Raw genomic sequence first — 8,558 nt, 5'->3', positions numbered from 1 at the left:
GYCTCAGTGGGTTTTGTCCAACATGTCTCTGGACCTACTCACTGCCACAGRCATACTCTGGACCTAGTTTTGTCCCATGGAATAAATGTTGTGGATCTTAATGTTTTTCCTCATAATCCTGGACTATCGGACCACCATTTTATTACGTCGCAACAAATAATCTGCTCAGACCCCAACCAAGGAGCATCAAAAGTCGTGCTATAATTTCTCAGACAACACAAAGATTTCTTGATGCCCTTCCAGACTCCTTCTGCCTCCCCAAGGACGTCAGAGGACACCTAACTGAGGAACTCAATTTAACCTTGCGCAATACCCTAGATGCAGTTGCACCCCTGAAAACGAAAAACATTTGTCATAAGAAACTAGCTCCCTGGTATACAGAAAATACCTGAGCTCTGAAGCAAGCTTCCAGAAAATTGGAACGGAAATGGCGCCACACCAAACTGGAAGTCTTCCGACTAGCTTGGAAAGACAGTACCGTGCAGTATCGAAGWGCCCTCACTGCTGCTCGATCATCCTACTTTTCCAACTTAATTGAGGAAAATAAGAACAATCCAAAATGTATTTTTGATACAGTTGCAAAGCTAACTAAAAAGCAACATTCCCCAAGTGAGGATGGCTTTCACTTCAGCAGTAATAAATTCATGAACTTCTTTGAGGAAAAGATCATGAGCATTAGAAAGCAAATTACGGACAAATTTAAATCTGCGTATTCCTCCAAAGCTTAGCTGTCCTGAGTCTGCACAGCTCTGCCAGGACCTAGGATCAAGAGAGACACTTAAGTGTTTTAGTACTATATCTCTTGACACAATGATGAAAATAATCATGGCCTCTAAACCTTCAAGCTGCATACTGGATCCTATTCCAACTAAACTACTGAAAGAGCTGCTTCATGTGCTTGGCCCTCCTATGTTGAACATAATAAACGGCTCTCTATCCACCAGATGTGTACCAAACTCACTAAAAGTGGCAGTAATAAAGCCTCTCTTGAAAAAGCCAAACCTTGACCCAGAAAATATAAAAAACTATCGGCCTATATCGAATCTTCCATTCCTCTCAAAAATGTTAGAAAAAGCTGTTGCGCAGCAACTCACTGCCTCCTGAAGACAAACAATGTATACGAAATGCTTCAGTCTGGTTTTAGACCCCATCATAGCACTGAGACTGCACTTGTGAAGGTGGTAAATGACCTTTTAATGGCGTCAGACCGAGGCTCTGCATCTGTCCTCGTGCTACTAGACCTTAGTGCTGCCTTTGATACCATCGATCACCACATTCTTTTGGAGAGACTGGAACCCCAAATTGGTCTACACGGACAAGTTCTGGCCTGGTTTAGATCTTATCTGTCGGAAAGATATCAGTTTGTCTCTGTGAATGGTTTGTCCTCTGACAAATCAACTGTACATTTCGGTGTTCCTCAAGGTTCCGTTTTAGGACCACTATTGTTTTCACTATATATTTTACCTCTTGGGGATGTCATTCGAAAACATAATGTTAACTTTCACTGCTATGCGGATGACACACAGGTGTACATTTCAATGAAACATGGTGAAGCCCCAAAATTGCCCTCGCTAGAAGCCTGTGTTTCAGACATAAGGAAGTGGATGGCTGAAAACGTTCTACTTTTAAACTCGGACAAAACAGAGATGCTTGTTCTAGGTCCTAAGAAACAAAGAGATCTTCTGTTAAATCTGACAATTAATCTTGACGGTTGTAAAGTCGTCTCAAATAAAACTGTGAAGGCCCTCGGCGTTTCTCTGGACCCTGATCTCTCTTTTGACGAACATATCAAGACTGTTTCAAGGACAGCTTTTTTCCATCTACGTAACATTGCAAAAATCAGAAATTTTCTGTCCAAAAATGATGCAGAAAAATGTATTCATGCTTTTGTCACTTCTAGGTTAGACTACTGCAATGGTTTACTTTCCCTCTACCCGGATAAAGCACAAAATAAACTTCAGTTAGTGCTAAACACGGCTGCTAGAATCTTGACTAGAACCAAAGAATTTGGTCATATTACTCCAGGCTAGCCTCTCTACACTGGCTTCCTGTTAAGGCAAGGGCTGCCGTACATACCTACATGTACGCTACGGTCGCAAGACGTAGGCCTCCTAACGGTCCCTAGAATTTCTAAGCAAACAGCTGGAGGCAGGGCTTTCTCCTATAGATCTCCATTTTTATGGAATAGTCTGCCTACCCATGTGAAAGACGCAGACTCGGTCTCAACCTTTAAGTCTTTGCTGAAGACTTATCTCTTCAGTAGGTCATATGATTGAGTGTAGTCTGGCCCAGGAGTGTGAAGGTGAACGGAAAGGCTCTGGAGCAACGAACCACCCTTGCTGTCTCTGCCTGGCCGGTTCCCCTCTCTCCACTGGGATTCTCTGCCTCTAACCCTATTACAGGGGCTGAGTCACTGCCTTACTGGTGCTCTTTCATGCCGTCCCTAGGAGTGGTGCGTCACTTGAGTGGGTTGAGTTACTGACGTGATCTTCCTGTCTGGGTTGGCGCCCCCCCCTTGGTTTGTGCTGTGGTGGAGATCTTTGTGGCTAGACTCGGCCTTGTCCAGGATGGTAAGTTGGTGGTTGAAGATATCCCTCTAGTGGTGTGGGGCTGTGCTTTGGCAAAGTGGGTGGGGTTATATCCTTCCTGTTTGGCCCTGTCCGGGGTATCATCGGATGGGGCCACAGTGTCTCCTGACCCCTCCTGTCTCAGCCTCCAGTATTTATGCTGCAGTAGTTTATGTGTTGGGGGCTAGGGTCAGTCTGTTATATTTGGAGTATTTCTGCTGTCTTATCCGGTGTCCTGTGTGAATTAAGTATGCCGTCTCTAATTCTCTCTTTCTCTCTTTCTTCTCTCTCTTTCTTTCTCTCTCTCTCTCTCTCTCTCTCTCTCTCTCTCTCTCTCTCTCTCTCTCTCTCTCTTCTCTCGGATACTTGAAGCCTACGACCATGCCTCAGGGCTACCTGGCCTGATGACTCCTTGTTGTCCCTGGTCCACCTGGCCGTGCTGCTCCTCCAGTTTCAACTGTTCTGCCTGCGGCTATGGAACCTTGACCTGTTCACCGGACGTGCTACCTGTCCCAGACCTGCTGTTTTCAACTCTCTAGAGACAGCAGGAGCGGTAGAGATACTCTTAATGATCGGCTATGAAAAGCCAAATGACATTTACTCCTGAGGTGCTGACCTGTTTCACCCTCGACAACCACTGTGATTATTATTATTTCACCCTGATGGTCATCTATGAACATTTGAACATCTTGGCCATGTTCGGTTATAATCTCCACCCGGCACAGCCAGAAGAGGACTGGCCACCCCTCACAGCCTGGTTCCTCTCTAGGTTTCTTCCTAGGTTCAGGCCTTTCTAGGGAGTTTTTCCTAGCCACCGTGCTTCTACACTTGCATTGCTTGCTGTTTTGGATTTTAGGCTGGGTTTCTGTACAGCACTTTGAGATTTCAGCTGATGTAAGTAGGGCTTAATAAATCAATTTGATTTGATTTGAGTACAGGAGGGGACTAAGTACACACCCTTGAGGGGCCCCAGTGTTGAGGATCAGTTTGGCAGATATGTTGTTGCCTACCCTTACCACCTAGGGGCGGCCCGTCAGGAAGTCCAGGATCCAGTTTCAGAGGGAGGTGTTTAGTTCCAGGGTCCTTAGCTTAGTGTTGAGCTTCGTGGGCACTATGGTGTTGAACACTGAGCTGTAATCAATAAACAGCATTCTCACGTAGGTGTTTGTTTTGTCCTGGTGGGAAAGGGCATTGTGGAGTGCGATTGAGATTGCGTCATATGTGGATCTGTTGAGGCGGTATGTGAATTGGAGTGGGTCTAGGGTATCTGGGAGGATTCTGTTTATGTGAGCAGCCTTTCAAAAAACGTCATGGCTACCGATGTGAGTGCTATGGGACTGTAATCATTTAGGCAGGTTACCTTCACTTCCTTGGGCACAGGGACAATGGTGGTCTGCTTGAAACATGTAGGTATTACAAACTCGGTCAGGTAGAATTTTTAAATGTCAGTGAACACACTTGCCAGTTGGTTAGTGCATGCTTTAAGTACACGTCCTGGTAATCCATCCGGCTACCGAGAGCTTTATCACACAGTCATCCAGAACAGCTGGTGCTCTCGTGCACGCTCCAGTGTTGCCTGACTCGAAGCGAGCATATAAAGCATTTAGCTCATCTCGCATCTGGCTTCCCTTTGTCATCCGTAATAGCTTTCAAGCCCTGCCACATCCGATGAGCATCGGTGCCGGTGTAGAAGGATTCAATCTTAATCCTGTATTGACACTTTGCTTGTTTGATGGTTTGTCTGAGGGCATAGAGGGATTTCTTATAGGTGTCCAGATTAGTGTCCCGCCCCTTGAAAGCGGCAGCTCTAGCCTTTAGCTCGATGCGGATGTTGCRTGTAATCCATGGCTCCTGGTTGGGATATGGACGTGCGGTCACTGTGGGGATGACTTCGTCAATGCACTTATTGATGWAMCCYYTGACTSARGTGGTGTACTCCTCAATGCCATTGGATGAATCCCYGAACATATTCCAGTCTGTGCTAGCAAAACAGTCCTGTAGTGTAGCATCCGCGTCATCTGACCACTTCCGTATTGAGCCGTATTGAGTCACTGGTACTTCCTGCTTAAATTTTTGCTTGTAAGCAGGAATCAGGAGGATATAATTATTGTCAGTTTTGCCAAATGGAGGGCGGGGGAGAGCTTTGTATGCGTCTCTGTGTGTCGAGTAAAGGTGGTCTAGAGTTTTTTTCCTCTGGTAGCACATGTGACATGCTGGTAAAAATTTGGTAAAATTGATTTAAGTTCGCCTTTTTTATTTTTATTTTTTAAATTTTATTTCACCTTTATTTAACCAGGTAGGCTAGTTGAGAACAAGTTCTCATTTACAACTGCGACCTGGCCAAGATAAAGCATAGCAGTGTGAACATACAACAACACAGAGTTACCCATGGAGTAAACAATAAACAAGTCAATAACACAGTAGGAAAAACAAAACAAAATGAGTCTATATACATTGTGTGCAAAAGGCATGAGGTAGGCAATAAATAGGCCATAGGAGCGAATAATTACAATTTAGCAGATTAACACTGGAGTGATGAATCATCAGATGAACATGAGCAAGTAGAGATACTGGTGTGCAAAAGAGCGGAAAAGTAAATAAATAAAAACAGTAAGGGGATGAGGTAGGTAAATTGGMTGGGCTGTTTACAGATGGACTATGTACAGCTGCAGCGATCGGTTAGCTGCTCAGATAGCAGATGTTTGCTATATAATATAATATAATTTCATGAAATCACAAGTCCAATACAGCAAATGAAAGATAAACATCTTGTGAATCCAGGCCAACATGTCCGATTTTTAAAATGTTTTACAYCGAAAACACAACATATATTTATGCTCACCACAATATCCAAAAACACACCGCCATTTTTTCACAGCAAAGATAGCTTTCACAAAACCCACAAATAGAGATGAAATTAATCACTAACCTTTGAACAACTTCATCAGATGACAGTCATATGATATCATGTTATACAATACATTTATGTTTTGTTCGATTATGTCCATATTTATAGCCACAAATCGTGGTTTTACATTGGCGCCATGTTTAGAAATGGCTCCAAAATAGCGAAAGTAATTACAGATAGCCACGTGAAATACAGAAATACTCATCATAAACTTTGATGAAAGATACATGTTTAACATATAAGTAAAGATACACTGGTTCTTAATGCAACCACTGTGTTAGATTTAAAAAATATCTTTAGTAAAAAGCACAGCATGCAATAATCTGAGACAGCGCTCAGCCATTCTCCGCCATGTTGGAGTCAACAGAAATTACATCATAAATATTCCCTTACCTTTGATGATCTTTCATCAGAATGCAGTGCCAGGAATCCTAGTTCCACAATAAATCATTTTTTTGTTTTATAATGTCCATTACTTCTGTCGAATTAGCAACTTTGGCTAGCATGTGTAGTTCACGTGTCCATAGAACTTTACGCTAATGAACGAAAACTTCAAAAAGTGATATTACAAATCGAATAAACTGGTCAAACTCAGTTGAGAATCAATCTTCAGGATGTTTTTCTCATATATATCCAATAACGTCCCAGACGGAGCATTTCTTCATATCTATATAACCGATAGCAAGGAAGGACATCACAGTGTGCGTGGCCAAGAACTGGCAATATGCCTGACCAGTCACTCCAATGGCTCTGAAACATAGGATATTACAGTTCTTAATATCCCGTTGGTAGGTTAATCATAGGTCATTAATTTTATTTTCCAATGATTACATGTATTACATTACATGGAGTTGACTCACTCGCCTACGGATTCTCAGAAGGCAGCCTGATCTGCATCCTCTTTTCCTGCGTCTTTTCTTCACGCAAATGACGTGGATCTGGGCCTGTTCCCGGGAGAGCAGTATATCAAGGGGGATGAATACTTTTGCAAGGCACTGTATATCCTTCTCGTCAGACTCGTTAACCTTTCACGAGCCTCTACCCCGGGTCCGGGATCACCCCCCACCCCCCCCACACACTGATTAGCATAGCTAGCATAGCTTCACAAGTAGATAGTAGCATCTAAATATCATTAAATCACAAGTCCAAGACACCATGTAATTAATGTTGTATTTACCATGTATTAATGTTGTATATTACCATGTATTAGACGGAACTGTTAAAATGGCACCGAAGAGGATGGCTGACGTATTACATGCCCGTAATCAACTGTGGTATTTTGTTAATATTTTTGCATTTATTTTTGTAACTTATTTTGTACAGATGTTGCTGCTACCGTCTCTTATGACTGAAAATACCTTCTGGACATCAGAACTGGGATTACTCAACGGACTGGAATAATCCTTTTTTTCCTTTAAATAGGGGGTGCTGTTCCGCATTAGCATTTTTTGGTCTCCAAATTAAACTGCCTCGTGCTCAATTCTTGATCGTACAATATGCATATTTTGTTATTATTGGATAGAAAACACTTTCTAGTTTCTATAGCCGTTGGAATTTTGTCTCTGAGTGGTACAGAACTACTTCTACAGCACTTTTCCTGACAGGGAGTCAGATTTCAGAAATTTTGACCCCTGATCTGGGGTCGGTTTTAAGGTGCCTGTAAATGCTATGGAGAAACCGACACTGCCTACGTCTTCCTCTGGGTGTCAGTACGTCATCACGCTTTGAATGGAGTCGATTGCCAATCAGAGCCACTAATAAAACAACAAAACGTGGAAGTACCGTCCTTTCCCTTCGCGCGTCTTACGCAAGAAGGACATCGGACTTGCCTCCTTCCAAATGGTTGTTTAGCCAGTGATATTTCTCCGGTCATGTTTTTAGTCGTTATAGTTGTTAAAAACATCATAATGTAGTTAATTTGAACCGTTTTATAGCAATTTATATCCGTTTAGTGCGATTTTGAGGAATTTCTTTGTCGTGCACTTTGAAGCTTTGGTCACGTTTCGGGGTCTCGGTCGATGTTAGTGGACATTTCGAAGGACAGAGGACATCTATCGACCAAAAGAAGATTAGACCCAAGAAAGGATACATTGCCCAAGAATCTGATGGAAAATCACCTCATAGTAAGAAATATTTAATATGATAAATCGTTGTTCTGTCGAAATATTTTAAACGCATAATCCGCCATTTTGTTTGTTATCGCTTCCACTTGGCGAACCCTGTATTGCACAGTAAGGATAATTTTAGAAATGTAAATCAGCGGTTGCATTAAGAACTAATTTGTCTTTCGATTCCTGTCAACCCTGTATTTTTTAGTCAAGTATATGATTAGCTTTCGATTAAACTAGATCATCTGAAAGATGACGTCCGACATTTTGAGGCTTGATTTGCTAGTATTTTCATTGTATACCACGGTTTTGTATGGCTAAATATGCACATTTTCGAACAAACTCTATATGTATGTTGTAAAATGTGTTACAGGAGTGTCTCGGAAGAATTCTGAGAAGGTTAGTGAAAAATTAATATATTTTGGCGATGATTACGTTATAGCTCTCTTTGGCTTGAATCGATGCTCTGGTAACGTTTGCACATGTGGTATGCTAACTTATCGATTTATTGTGTTCTGTAAAACGCTTAGAAAATCTGAAATATTGTCTGAAATCACAAGATCTGGGTCTTTCCATTGCTATGCTTTGTCTATTCTTATGAAATGTTTTATGATGAGTAAATTGGTCATACACGTTGCTCTCTATAGTAATTCTAGTCGAGTTGTGATGGTCGGTGCAATTGTAAACTGTGATTTCTACCTGAAATATGCACTTTTTTCTAACAAAACCTATCCTATACCATAAATATGTTATCAGACTGTCATCTGATGAGGTTTTTTATTGGTTATTGGCTATCAATATCTTAGTTTAGCCGAATTGGTGATAGCTACTGGTGGAGAGAAAAAATGGTGGACAAAGAAATTGTGTATTTTGCTAACGTGTTTAGCTAATAGATTTACATATTGTGTCTTCCCTGTAAAACATTTTAAAATCTGAAATGGTGGCTTTATTCACAAGATCTGTATCTTTCATCTG

The sequence above is a fragment of the Salvelinus sp. IW2-2015 genome, unplaced genomic scaffold, assembly GCF_002910315.2.
Source record: "Salvelinus sp. IW2-2015 unplaced genomic scaffold, ASM291031v2 Un_scaffold3325, whole genome shotgun sequence".
NCBI lineage: Eukaryota > Metazoa > Chordata > Actinopteri > Salmoniformes > Salmonidae > Salvelinus > Salvelinus sp. IW2-2015.
This window is presented reverse-complemented; position numbering follows the sequence as displayed.